We start from the raw sequence: 12,269 nt of genomic DNA, 5'->3' as shown, positions 1-12,269 counted from the left end.
CCACGTTCTTGTAGAGCTGATGTTCTAGCGCAGAAACAAGAGGTGGTGGGAGAGACAATAAATTTCTTTAAAAAGTAAATCACATAAAATGTTACAAGGTGATAGATACAATGGAAAAAAGAAAGAGTAGAGTTGAATGAAGGGGATTGGGAGGGAAGAGTGAGCTACAATTTTAAATAGACTGAATAGGGTAGGCCTCATTGAACGACTCCCTTTCCACTTCCCAGACCTGCAGGATAATAATAGTAATAATAATAGCTTAGTATCTGTTGAATCCCAGCAGAGATTCTAAGCACTTTCTCTGTATGAAATTCATTAAATCCTCATAACAACCCTGAGCTAGCTACTACTTTTATCCCCATTTTCATAGGAGCACACTAAGGGGTAGCGGTTAAATAAGTTGGCTAATATCATGCAACTAGTAAGAGATGGTGGTCGACTAACCCCGACCTTCTGGCTCCAGGCTTTGGCTCTAGGCTTTGGCTCTCAAATGCTCAACACAGCTGCTTTTCAGCGCATCTCCCAAGTCTCCTCGTTGACCACTGCCCTCTCAAGCGTTTCTTTCCCAGGCACGTGCTTTGTCCAGTGCCTTTCATTGTCTCTGATCCTTGGCATGAGGTTTAAAGTCTCTTTATCATCCTGGGGTTTGTTGAGAATACTTTAGCTTTATCTGATATCACTGGACAAGGGAGGGGGGCACCCAGAGCTTCACGAAACCCTCCTTGGGCACACTCTGACCAGCCATCCTTACATCGGTTTTGTAAGGTCACAGTGATCAAAATAAACACGAATTTTTTTTTCTCAGTTTTGACATAAAAAGACATCTTTTTTCAGCAAATGTCACTGTGGTTTCCAAGCCTAAGTGTGATGTGTGAACGGGCAGCATTTGTAAAGTATTTCCTGCTCAGCCATAGGGTGAAATTATGCAAGCCAGTAAGTCCTGAAAACAGCTGCATCAAATTCTTAACACCTGCAAAAATAAAAAAAGGTTTGAGAATAATTTTTCATTGTTTTTAATTTGGGGATTGGTTGGTTTTCTGCTGTTTCAAACTCTGAAGGACCCTCCAGTTCACTAAACCTTCCGTTGGAAAGAGAATTGGGGAATTTTAAGAGAGTTTTGCAAATCTAAGTGAGAGACTTCACTGGAATTATATTTTCATTGATGCACTTAAAACAACTTCTCCTGGAATCAGCCTCAGGGCTGCTCCTTAAAGCAACGACAAAAGCCCCAGGCTTTAGTCCTCTAGTGCGCCCTGGATCACTCCCTTGGCTTCTCGGTAGAGTTTCTCTTCGTAGGGGTGGAGGTAGGTGGGGGGTCTCGTCTTGTGCGACGGGAACGCAGAGCCAAGCTCCCATGACCTGTTGCATCCTCCCCAGCTTTTCAAGTTAAAGCGCTGGATTTCCTGAAATTGTTGAACTGGATCTAAGCGCAGGCGCCCCCTTTCCCCTGCCCCCCTCCCTAGCAAGGTGAGGGTTGCTGCTGGGGAGGAGAAGTGGGAGGGGGTGAGGTGGGGCTGGGATGGGGGCTGTTGGAGAGAAACTGAAGCGATGAGCACAGGACAGGAAAAGTGGGAGGAGGAGGAAGGAGGGGGGAGGAGGAGGTCGTAAGATGAGAGAGGAGGGAAACGTGTCACCAGCTCGGCTCCGGGAGCTCCGCTGCCGCCGCGTTTGTGGACTCGCGCGGGAGAGGACTCGAGTCTGGACCGGACCCCGCGGAGGGCAGAGCCGGGAGAGGAGGGAGAGAAGGAGGCTGAGCAGAGCGCGGCGGCGAGAGCCATCCAGGTCGCTCACTGCTCTCGGGTGAGAAAACTTTCTCGGGAAGACCGGAAACTTTTCCCTGGGCGCGCGGAGTCTGGGGCGGAGGCGAGCTGAGGGTGTGCGTGACTCGAGGTGACTCGGGAGGGGCTGGAGTCAGGCTCAGCAGTGGCACGGGATCGAGAACAAAATCGCCGGGCACACCGGGCACAATCCGGCGGGGCACGGGGAGGGGCCTTGGGGAAAGCGTTACATTTGGGGGCAACCGGGTGGGGGCCCCCGCGTGGTTAAGGATCCTCCGATTGGACGCTGCAGGCGGGTACAGAGGAAGGGGCTCGCGACCACCGTGGGGGGCGCGGGGGGGGGCGGGAAACGCGCCCAGCGTCCACACCTTAGGGTGGGCGAGGGATCGCTGTGGGGTGGAACGCGGGACGCCGCCGATCCTGGGACCCAGGCTGTGCCAGGAGATCGAAAAAGAAAGTTTGCTTGTCGGTCTTTCTCGTTCTCCTCTTTGGCCTGAGGGGCAGATCTAAAGAGCTGCCCCTACTCGGGCGCGGGCGATTCAGCGCCCCGAAACACCCCATCTTTTCCTGCCATTTCCCCCTTTTCCGGAGAGAGGCGTGGGAGGGGAGGCCAGAGAAGTGAGCCGCTTTGTCCCGAGCACCGCTGGACGTGCGCGCTCTGCCTACTGGGGCGGGCCCGGGCGCAGCTTGCGGAGACCCGGCGGGGTGGGCGGCTCTCCTCGCCGGCGGCATTCCCTTTCTGCTTCACCTTTCCCGCCAGACCTCCCTTTGGGGAGGCTTTCCCCTGTGCGCCTACTGTGCGCGCGCGCGCAGAGCTCCTTGCGCGCACAGGGGGCGCCCTGGAGCCTCCGCCCCTGCAGCCCGCACCCTCTTGTCCCCAGCCTTCCGCCCCTTTTCTGAGGGGCGGCCGTCCGAGGGCAGACCAGGTTGTGTTACTTGCAAACCGTGCTTCAGGAATCGGCTGTGGGGTGCCCCTGTGGTTGGCAACAGGGTTTTCCCCTTGTTCTACCCACCTGCCTTTGGTCACATGCCACCGCCTCTTCCCCCGCGGTGCCGGGAGCCCGCGTTTTGTTTGTCAGCAGTAAGGCGGTGAGTATTTATAGACGCACTACAGTCTGCGGAGTGCAAGGTTTCAATTACTGCGATGCGCCCCACAGGACGGAAGGCTCACGCGAGGCGGCTCAGCGGCAGGTCTGCTCCAGAGACTCGCTTGGAAATAGTTCTGGGCCGGAGTCTGCTGGCATCCTTGCTGGGGCAGAGTTCTGGACCTGTTGCCCAGACGGTACATGTAAATCCAAATGACCCATTGCAAAGGACCAAAGCAGTCAAGGACGCCAACTCCAGATTGTCTCCATCCCCTGCCCCTCCCCCATCAAAGGGTGCTCGCTGATCAAGCCTCAGAGACTGCCCTTTAGTGACCATCGTGGGTGCAGTCATGACATTTCACTGGCCTACATGGTGCAATATTTCACGGTGCTGCGCCCTGGTAAATTGCTCTCTGGCTGGAAGGCGCTGTTACTGACAACATGAAGCAGCAAGCGGGTCACGAGGAGAGGTGGAACTTGCAGAAACTAATTTAGCCACATTTTAAATTTAGCCCCTGATGAGGTTCCTGGTAGACTGAGGAAAGTGCAGCCCTCCTCTCTGTGGAACCTGGCTGGCCCATCTTCTCTGGTTGCATTCAGCCCAAGAATCTGACCAAGGGTGCTGTTCAGAGTGTTTTTGTAGAATGTAGCAGATAAGGGAAACAATGCTTGATCAGTCCTCAAAGTTGTCTTTGGTTTTCTCAGCTCCAACCATTGTCCTTTCAGTGTTTTACTGAAGCTTCTGACAGCCAGAACCATTAGTAGTGTAAAAAAGAAAGGCGTTAGAAATAGGCTTGTTTGACTGGGTTCTTTCTCAAGGGCTTAGTTTATAGACAAAATTACTTCTCGAGGAGACCTCGTTTCTTTCAGATCCAGAGGGTCATGGGTGTGTATTTATTTCAATGGGTGAAATTTCAGTAATGGTCTGTGTTTGAACATTACAAAAATGTTCCCTTTATTTTAAAAAAGGGGGCAAGCGCCTATTGTGGCCTTAATATGTCTTAAACTTTGCACTAACAGACTCTGATAATATTATATAATCTGCACCAAAACAATGATGAAATAGGTACTATCATATCTGCATTACATAGATAAGCCCACTGAGGCTTAGAGAACTTAAGTAATTTGTCCAAAGCAACACACACAGGGGTGGAGCTGAGAATGGGTTCCGGACCTGTTACTGCAGCCTTGTAGTGCCAGCCTGTTCTGGAGATGTCTTTCCTTTCAGGGCCTCAGTTGTTAATTAGATCATCTTATAGTTGATTAACTTGGTGGCTTTTTTCTTTAAATATCACATAATATCACAGAGTGTCTCAATAACTGAAAAAAATAATCCCAGTCTTGTCTTTAGAAAACTATCACTCTGCTATTTTAAAATTTCATGCTGGAAATCCAGAGCTAATGTCAGAATCTTCAATTCGTTCATCGACAATGTATGTGCAACATTTAGACCATTCATCTGCAGAAAATTGAAATTAGTAAGGGCTTTGTGGATTTCTTAATGATTTCTCTATCTTAGGGGATTTGTAGGTGTGCATGTGTGTAATCCGCTGTGGTCATTCCTTTTGTATTGCCCTTGTACAAGGTAAAATATACTGAAATCTTTCTTGAATTGTAGCCTTTTTCATGTTCATCTTTTTTTGCAGCGCTAGACCAACACAGAATTGATTTGAGAAATAGAGTGTGAGGTCCTATGAAAGATCCCTACTGTGTTTAGCGTTCATCATTGAAAGTTTATTCCCTAGAGTTGCCTCTGTATGTGCAAAATGTAAATGCTTGCTAAAAGCAATGCTTATAGAAAGTATCATTTGTGAACAAGTCAGTGGGAATTAATATTTCAGTTGTTGAAAGTTGGGAATAAAGTATTTTGTGGGCTTTGTGTGGGGTATGAGGTTAGTAATTTTGGAACAGAGACAGTGGTACCCTGTTAAGCAGAAGGTACTGTTTTACAAGGGAAGATTCCCCTTTGGAGCTAAGAAGGAGGTTGGGAGCATAGATGATACAAAGCAATAATGGGGCATCAGAGGTGAACTTGAGTTATTTACGCTTTTGTCAGGGGCTGAAGATCCAAGGCAAGGTTTACCTTGAAACTTGTACAGTTAAACGAGCCAACTTATTTACTGGGCAATAACTGTGAGCCAGGTCCAGCCATGGTAATGTTATTTGAACCTCCCAACAACTGTGCAGGTAGCTATTCTTTTCTCTATTTTAAGATGTGAAAATGAAGGCTCAGAGAGGTTAATTACTTTCCTGATGTCACACAGCTATTAACTAAAGCCCCTTGTTCTTTCTAGTTCATTTTGATATCTACCCTTGAAGGCCTTCCATGAAGAACCCAGGGTCCCAAGTACTCAAGAAGGTCCTACTTGTTCACATGGAAGTTTCTGGAAGTTTCTGGATCAGAGCAGTGTGGTAGCACTCAAATGAGGGCACAGGAGTTGGGTGAACAATGGAGGAACTAAAGGGACAGTCTGGATAATTCTGACAGTAGTTATCCCGTGGAAGAAGGAGAGAGGCCCAGAAGGTATTGTGAATTTAAGAATTACTGGCATTGGTCTGGCTGGGGATGGCTGTCACATTGCTCGGCCCGACAAGGTGCTGAGAGGGGAAAATGGGGGAGGAAGTACTGCCACCTCCCTTGGCATGGCTTCTGTTGTGAAGAGGGCTTGTTAGAAACCCCAGGTTATAGTCGATATAAATTAGGGAGTCCGTGAGACCTGTTTCCATTTTAATTGGACTCGGCTCTTTGAGGTAACAGTCGCCCAATCTCTCTCTTTATTCTTTTCTTACGTTTTGCCAGTTTATGGCCTTTGTAGATCAATCCTTGGATTTCATTTAGAGGCGAGAGAGAGAAAGAGGAAGAAAAAATAGAGCGAAGGTTAGTGATTATCTAAATTGGATTAAGCTCTGTCTAGCAGCCGTTTAAAGAAATACTACTTGCTCTCTAATTACCATCAACTAGGAATTTAAACGGTCTATTAAATTTAAGCTGACTTTTTTTCTTTCTTTCTCTTTTTTTTTTGGCCTTCTGATAGTTGCAGCCTTAACATATTCTGGAAGTTTGGGGGCTTTTTATATATTCTTCAAATGTGTGGAGGACATTCTCTGCCTCCTCCCTTTAAAAAAGATTACATTTCTGTAACAGGATAATAAATGATATTATTATATACTGGCTTGGTTAAAAAGCAGAAGCTCATAGCCAGGTTCAGCCGGCCCTGGCTGGCTGGAGAGCGAGTCAGTTAACCGAGTTCTTTGTCAGAAATGTAGAGACACCTATGTTAGGCTTTCAGGGTGGAGTATGGCTCGTGTATTTTTCTCTGTAGTAAAAAGTTAGGCTTAGAATGAAAACCAGCCACCTTTACTCTGTGTGGAAGCTTTGAGTCAAAAATATGAACGTTCTTTATCAAAGTGGGTGGTGTGTGTGCTTTGGGGCTGGGACTAAGGTGAGGCAAGTGCGGCATCAAGAGCGTGGCCCTGAGAGAGATGCCTCACTCGCCTCTCCCTCTTCCCAGCCCTGCTGTGCTTATGGTGAACTGTGCCCAGAAGGGTTCTGGAGAGATCTCTCTCCCTCTTGACCATGGCCTATGGAAAATCCAGGTCGACATCTACCCCTGCCACTGCCCAAACAGCCTCTCATAATTATTGGTACAATTTATTTTGCATATAATCATATGTTACAAAAAGCGTGTATTTACCTCTAAGCTTTCATACTCTTTCCCTCACCTCAATTTTAGGGTGTAAATGTGAGATTTGTCTCAGGCACTCATCAGTGTTCTGGTTTCACTTTAGCTGATCACCAAACACCAGCAACACCTCCAGTTTCTTGCTTCTCTCAATTCTTACAGAACTTCCTTCAACTTTGCTGGTTCTTTTGGACACAGGCCAAGTTCTGTGTTTTGTTGAAGGCCTCTGTGACAGAGGTTAGGTTTCTAGCAAATACTAGGATTAAGGGGACACTTAGGGGCTCCCTTGGCCATTCAGGAACTAGAGTATATGTCCATTTAAGCTGAGCCTGGGAGAATACGTGAAGGAATTTGTTTTCCTCTTCTTCCCAAGGACTGGGGGCAAAAATCCAGCAAGGCCTCTGATGTGTGTCTGTATTATTCTGAACTAAGCTGCCTCAAACCCTGTTACAACCTGCTCGTGACCTCAGCTGCGTAAATCCTCCGTGTAAACCCTTTTACGCTTGCTGTTGAACTCTAAATACTCCTCTGGAACGGGTTCAGCATCATCCCCCGGATGTCTTTGGGGGAGAGCACGTCAGCTGCTACTGTCATTTTGGAGAACTGCACTACGGCTTGCTGGCCGCTGGAGTCCATCACTGTGCAGCTGTATGGCCACTTTCATAAAATATCTGGATGCAAAAGTAGTGGGTGAACATGGTAATCCTTTGCAGCGTTCTAAGATAATTAAAAAAAAAAAAACTGGACCAACAGGATAATCGATTCCTTTCAGGCTTCAGAAAAGCCCCCAAGACACCCCCAAAGGTTGGAATCAACTTTGCAGAGGGGAGAGTTGTTCAGAGAGGGCACGCATTGGTCCTAACTGGCATCTTGGCGACAACACAGGTCGGGGATTTGAGATCTGGAATCTGATCCTGACTCTGCTGTGGGCAAGCTGTCTGACCCTGGGCCAGTTGCTCAGTGTTCCTCTCTACAAAATAACGAGATTGGTCTCCCGTGAAGGTTCCTTCCTATTCTAAAATTCTGTGATGGCCAAGGAAGTGTGGTTTAGAGCAGTGCTTCTCCAAGTGCCTACCCGGTTGGGGACCTTGTTAAGCCACAGAACCTGATTCAGTGGGTCTGGGTTGGGGCCTGAATGACTAACAAGCTCCCAGGTGATGCTGACTCCGCTGATTCTCAGGTTGCTGGTTATGTAGCCAGGCACTAGAGTCTGGACCAGGGTCTCTCAACCTTGGCCCTATTGACACTTGGGGCTGAACAATTCTTTGTTGTGGGAAGCTGTCCTGTGCATTGTAGGAAGTTTAACAGCATCCCTGACCTCTACCTGCTAGATGCCTGTAGTACCCTTCACACCTCCCCAGTATGGCAGCCAAAAAATACCTCCAGACGTTGATGAATGTCTCCTGCAGGAGGAGAGGAGGGCAAAATCACCCCTGGTTGAGAACATTGGTTCTCCCTAGAGCAGTGTTATCAATCCTGGCTGTACCTCAGAATCCCCTGGAAGATGTCTAGAAAATACAATAGTCTGGAGTTCTTCTCTGAAATTCTGGAAAAGTACTAGTCCCAGACTTGAGTCGTGGTGCTATTATCCTTCCATAGCTGTGGGACCAGTTGCTCCTCTGGCCTCCCAAGCAGAAACTCTTCACTTCTAAAATAGAGGTCATAATGATGCCTACTTCGGAGGGTTGTTGGGAAGATCAACTGAGATGACATGAAAATGAGCTTTAGAAACTACAGTCATCCCTCAGTATCTTCAGGGCACTGGTTCCAGGACCTCTCCCCGCTTCCCTGTACCGAAATCCAAGTTCGGTACAGGCTCAAGTTCTTTACGTTCGGCCCTCTGTACCCGAGGGCTCAGAACCCGCAGATATGTAAGGCTGACTGTATAAAGTGCTGTGCAGATGTCAGTGGTGAGTGTTATACCACAGGCCCCTGGAGTTTCATTTTATTTGTTCAATTACTTTATTTATTTTTCCCAGGACTGGATTCATCTTCCCACAGGTCTGCCTAAGTGACCTCCACACTTTTCCCTCATTATTCCTCCAGCGCTGGTAGTTAGGAGCTGTGCGTGTTTTCCTGCAGTCGAAAACTGGCAGCCCGGGAGCCAAACTTTGGCATCAGAAATGTCTTGTTTGGTTTGAGTCGTGTTTTGAAAAAAAAAAAGATTATTTTTTCCAGTATTTAAAAATTGGGAGATTTGACATATAAACACAGGTTTCCAGTTTTTCTTTAAAAATACAAAAAGAAGACTGAATGTTCTCTTTAGTTTGGTATGGTCCCCACCTGGCCTTCTAAGCGTGGTTGTGTTTTCTGCCTTGGCCCCTGTAGGCACTGAGTTTGCCATCTCAGCTTTAGGCCTTCCTGTGTTTTTCTTTCATCGTGACCAAATTACTCTTCCTCTTTTCTCTTTTCTTTATCACTGGTAGGACAACATCTGGCTCCTCTTTGCATCCTGGGTAGTGGATACTCACTAGCTATTTATTAAAATGCGATATTCTGTCCCATCCTTTTCTGTCACAGATGAAAAAAAAAAGGATACTCATTGAGCTTTGCCTTTGAAAGCTTGCTTTTCCTTCCCCAAATTTCCTTTCCAGTGTCCAGCGCCCATATTCTTTAGAGAAACACAAGAAAATGGAGAGCATGTATTTTCGGTTGACCTTTCATTAACTTTACTTTGTAACTGGAGAAGGTGATTTAACCTTTGTGCGTCAATCTTGTCTAACTGTCCATCTTCAGTTACAGCCCTCAGTGTCGACTTGCATTTATAACATTACTTCTGAGTATTTCCTGCGAGCCCCTGAGCCCCTTGGGGGCAGATACTTTATTCTTCTTTGCCCCATATGGCTTCCTCTACTTAGATCCTGGCACACAGCGGACCTTCTAACATGTGGTGGTTGCATGAACTTGAATCGAACCCATGACCTCCCTGAAATGATCATATCCCAAGAGCCCCTTCAGGCTTCTGACTCTCTATCCAGTGCTGTTTACACTTGGCCCCATGACATAGGAAGAAGTGCCCTTTCCCTTCATCTCCTTTTCTTACGAAAAAGCACTCCATCCTGTTTCTGCAACGGGAGAGTGAAGCTAATTTTTTAATAAATCGCACATGTTAACCTAGAGCACATTTCCCCACACTGAAAACTCTTGTTGGCTGCCAGACAGTAGCTTTTGACCGCTGTGTCACCCCCCAGGGATTTATGTATGTTCCATGTCAGCGATGTAATTGCAGACATCACGGTCGGTCTCGGCTACTGCTGGTGTCTAGCCTTTTGGTTTATCCTCTGGGAGGCACTGCAGAATTGCTCTGGATGGCGTTTATAGGCCACACCCAAACAATCTGCACTCCAAGAACCGCCCTCTTCAAAGTGAGGCTTATAGAGAAGGTGATAAGATGTGTGGTTATTCCCCACAGTTTTGCTTGACTTGTATCACGGGAGGGGATTTTTCTGGTGATTATACTGTGGTTTGAGGCCTGGGTGATGATGATGATGGGATGAAATAATCACTTCTAGATGGATCTGAATTGTCAGTGCTCTGAGTCCTGTGGACATTTAGGCAACACTTTGAAACAGAGAAACATGCGCCTGCATCCTGTTGGTGCCGATATTTACTCTTGCACAAATTCAGGCTCCCAGACTCTTCTGTCTGCGCTCAGTTTCCAGTGGAGCGCTGAGAAAGTTGCCTCATTCTTCCTGTTGAGCCTTTTCCATAGTCCAGACTTGACCCTTAACATTTTCTTGTTTGTGGGAGTGTCTGTCTCTCGGCTGTCTTTTGTCTCCTCAAAGTTGCGAAGTTTTGTCCTTAATCCCAACGAGCGTGCTGTGCTCTGCAGAGTCACCTTCCTCTGCTGTGTTTGTAGGATCCACTGACCAGCATGCAGACCCAGGACTCTGTGCCGGCGTGACCCAGGTCCAATAATGCTTAGGCAGACCCCAGTTCAGGCAGAAGGAAGGGCATTTTTCTGGTCCCCCAGAAACGGGAGGGCTGCTCTTTCTGCTGGCTTGGAAGTCCACATTTCATCCCATCATTCAAAATTATTTGCTGGGCACCTTTTATATGCCCAGCCTTGTGCTCATAGCGGGATACAGCAGTGAACGAGACAAGCAAGGTCTTACAGGTCTTTAAGGAACTTACGTGCTCTCAGGGCCAGTCAGACAGTGAACAAGTAAACATAATGACTTCAGCTCGCTTGAAGGTACCATGAAGAAACGAAGCTTCCTTCCTGTAAGGGACAGAGCATACAGGCTGCCTGAACCTGGTAAGAAGCTGTTGGTGATGGTTGAGAAGGGAAGGCATGGGTGGTGACTGTGTGGCAGACAGGAATGTTGTTAAAACAGAGGGTTGGGAGTTCAGGCCCTGGAATCAGGTAGGATTTGACTTTTGGTCCCACTTAGTAGTCTTCTGACCTTGGGCAAGTTAATTTCCAGGCTTCAGTTTCTTCCTCTGCAAAATGGGAATAACAAAACCTACTTCCTGTAGGCTGGTTTAGGGTGGAAATGAACTAAGGTGATAGATGCCCGTAGAGGCTCGGCACCATGCCACCGTCATGACCAGCCTCTGATGATGGTTAGTATATTCTTAGGAGCAACACCAATAGCAAAATCGGCACGGTAGGCAATTGATTTGCAAAATGGTCCCACTGCTCTTAAAAACCTACCTCTGACTTGGCTTCCATCCCATGGGCGGAGGCTGGGTAGTTCAAATCTGGTTTTCTAGGTCGGCTTAGAGGGTTCTGTTTGGTGTGTGTTTCTTTCAGTGAAATCCCAGGTGCTGCTGGCTCTCCTTGGTGAAGAGTATACCTCGGTGTGTATGTGATATGGGGGTGGGGGGTTGCTTGTGGCTCTACCGAGGAATTGATGATGGGGTAAGAGTGAGATAAGAGAGAGAACTGGCTGGTTAAAGAGGCTGGTCAACTAGATGATGTGGCAGGTAGGAGCTGATACATTGGCTGAGGGCTGGTTCTGTGTATGCACTGTGTCAGGGTCTGATCCCCCTCCAAGTCTGTCAAAGGCACCCGTTTTTGTGTGGCTTACAGGGTAGGGACTGAATGCATGGCTGGTGATGCTGAGAGGTTATCATGGCCATCAGCAAAGCCAAACTCTTAACTAGCTGAGAAGTCACTAGATTTAGGGAAGGGAAGTGACTTACCCAGGGCCGCAGTGGCTGGGTAAGTGCTGGCTTACGTTACACCCCCGTTAGGCTCTGGGTAAAAGGTGTGCGAAGGTTTGGTGGTCATAGCTACGATGGGATAAAATAAAGGTCACCAACCTATATGTGAGGCCCCCAAAGTGTTAGTCGGCCTGGTGAATTAGTTGCCAAACTTACATATCAAGTGATTTCAACATTTTAAAAAGTCTGGATTTGGGGCTTCTCTTCGAAAATTCAGATCTGGGACTGCTGGGCTTTTATACTGAGATGGCAAAAACCAGATTGGATTGAGCAATGGCTGGCTCCTTTAGCCTGGGTTGGTCCTGCCCACTCTCTGGGATGTGCCAGGCTCAGCCCTTTGGGCTTGTTTGTGATGCATGATGCAAAGACAGAAAGAAATTGGTTCTTCCTTTCATCTTCTTTTCTTACCAGGGTTTATTTTCTGGCCCACGTATCCCTAACAAGGCAGCTCCTTTTATAGCGTAAGTGTGCTGAATAAATAAATTTGCGTTGAATGAATGAGTGAATGGATAGTTATGGATAGAGGACTGCGCTGGGGAACAGGAGCCAGGCTT

General features: G+C 47.5%; 1 protein-coding gene across 6 annotated transcripts in view; it reads left to right on the top strand.

The window, feature by feature from the left end:
* The first annotated feature begins 1,553 nt into the window (after positions 1-1,553).
* PRR5L (proline rich 5 like) overlaps positions 1,554-12,269 on the top strand; it is a 74,313-nt gene continuing 63,597 nt past the window's right edge. The window contains exons 1-2 of one of the 6 annotated variants that reach the window (XM_067749371.1): positions 1,554-1,800; positions 2,936-3,060. The gene's annotated coding sequence lies outside the window, so the exon portion shown is untranslated. Of the gene's footprint in view, positions 1,801-2,731; positions 2,868-2,935; positions 3,061-12,269 lie in introns of those variants that run through there. The other 5 variants (XM_067749370.1, XM_067749374.1, XM_067749375.1 and 2 more) reach the window with 5 other exon arrangements.

The sequence above is a fragment of the Pseudorca crassidens genome, chromosome 9, assembly GCF_039906515.1.
Source record: "Pseudorca crassidens isolate mPseCra1 chromosome 9, mPseCra1.hap1, whole genome shotgun sequence".
Lineage (NCBI taxonomy): Eukaryota > Metazoa > Chordata > Mammalia > Artiodactyla > Delphinidae > Pseudorca > Pseudorca crassidens.
The sequence above is the reverse complement of the archived record's forward strand: the minus strand, read 5'-3'. Positions and strand labels throughout refer to the sequence as shown.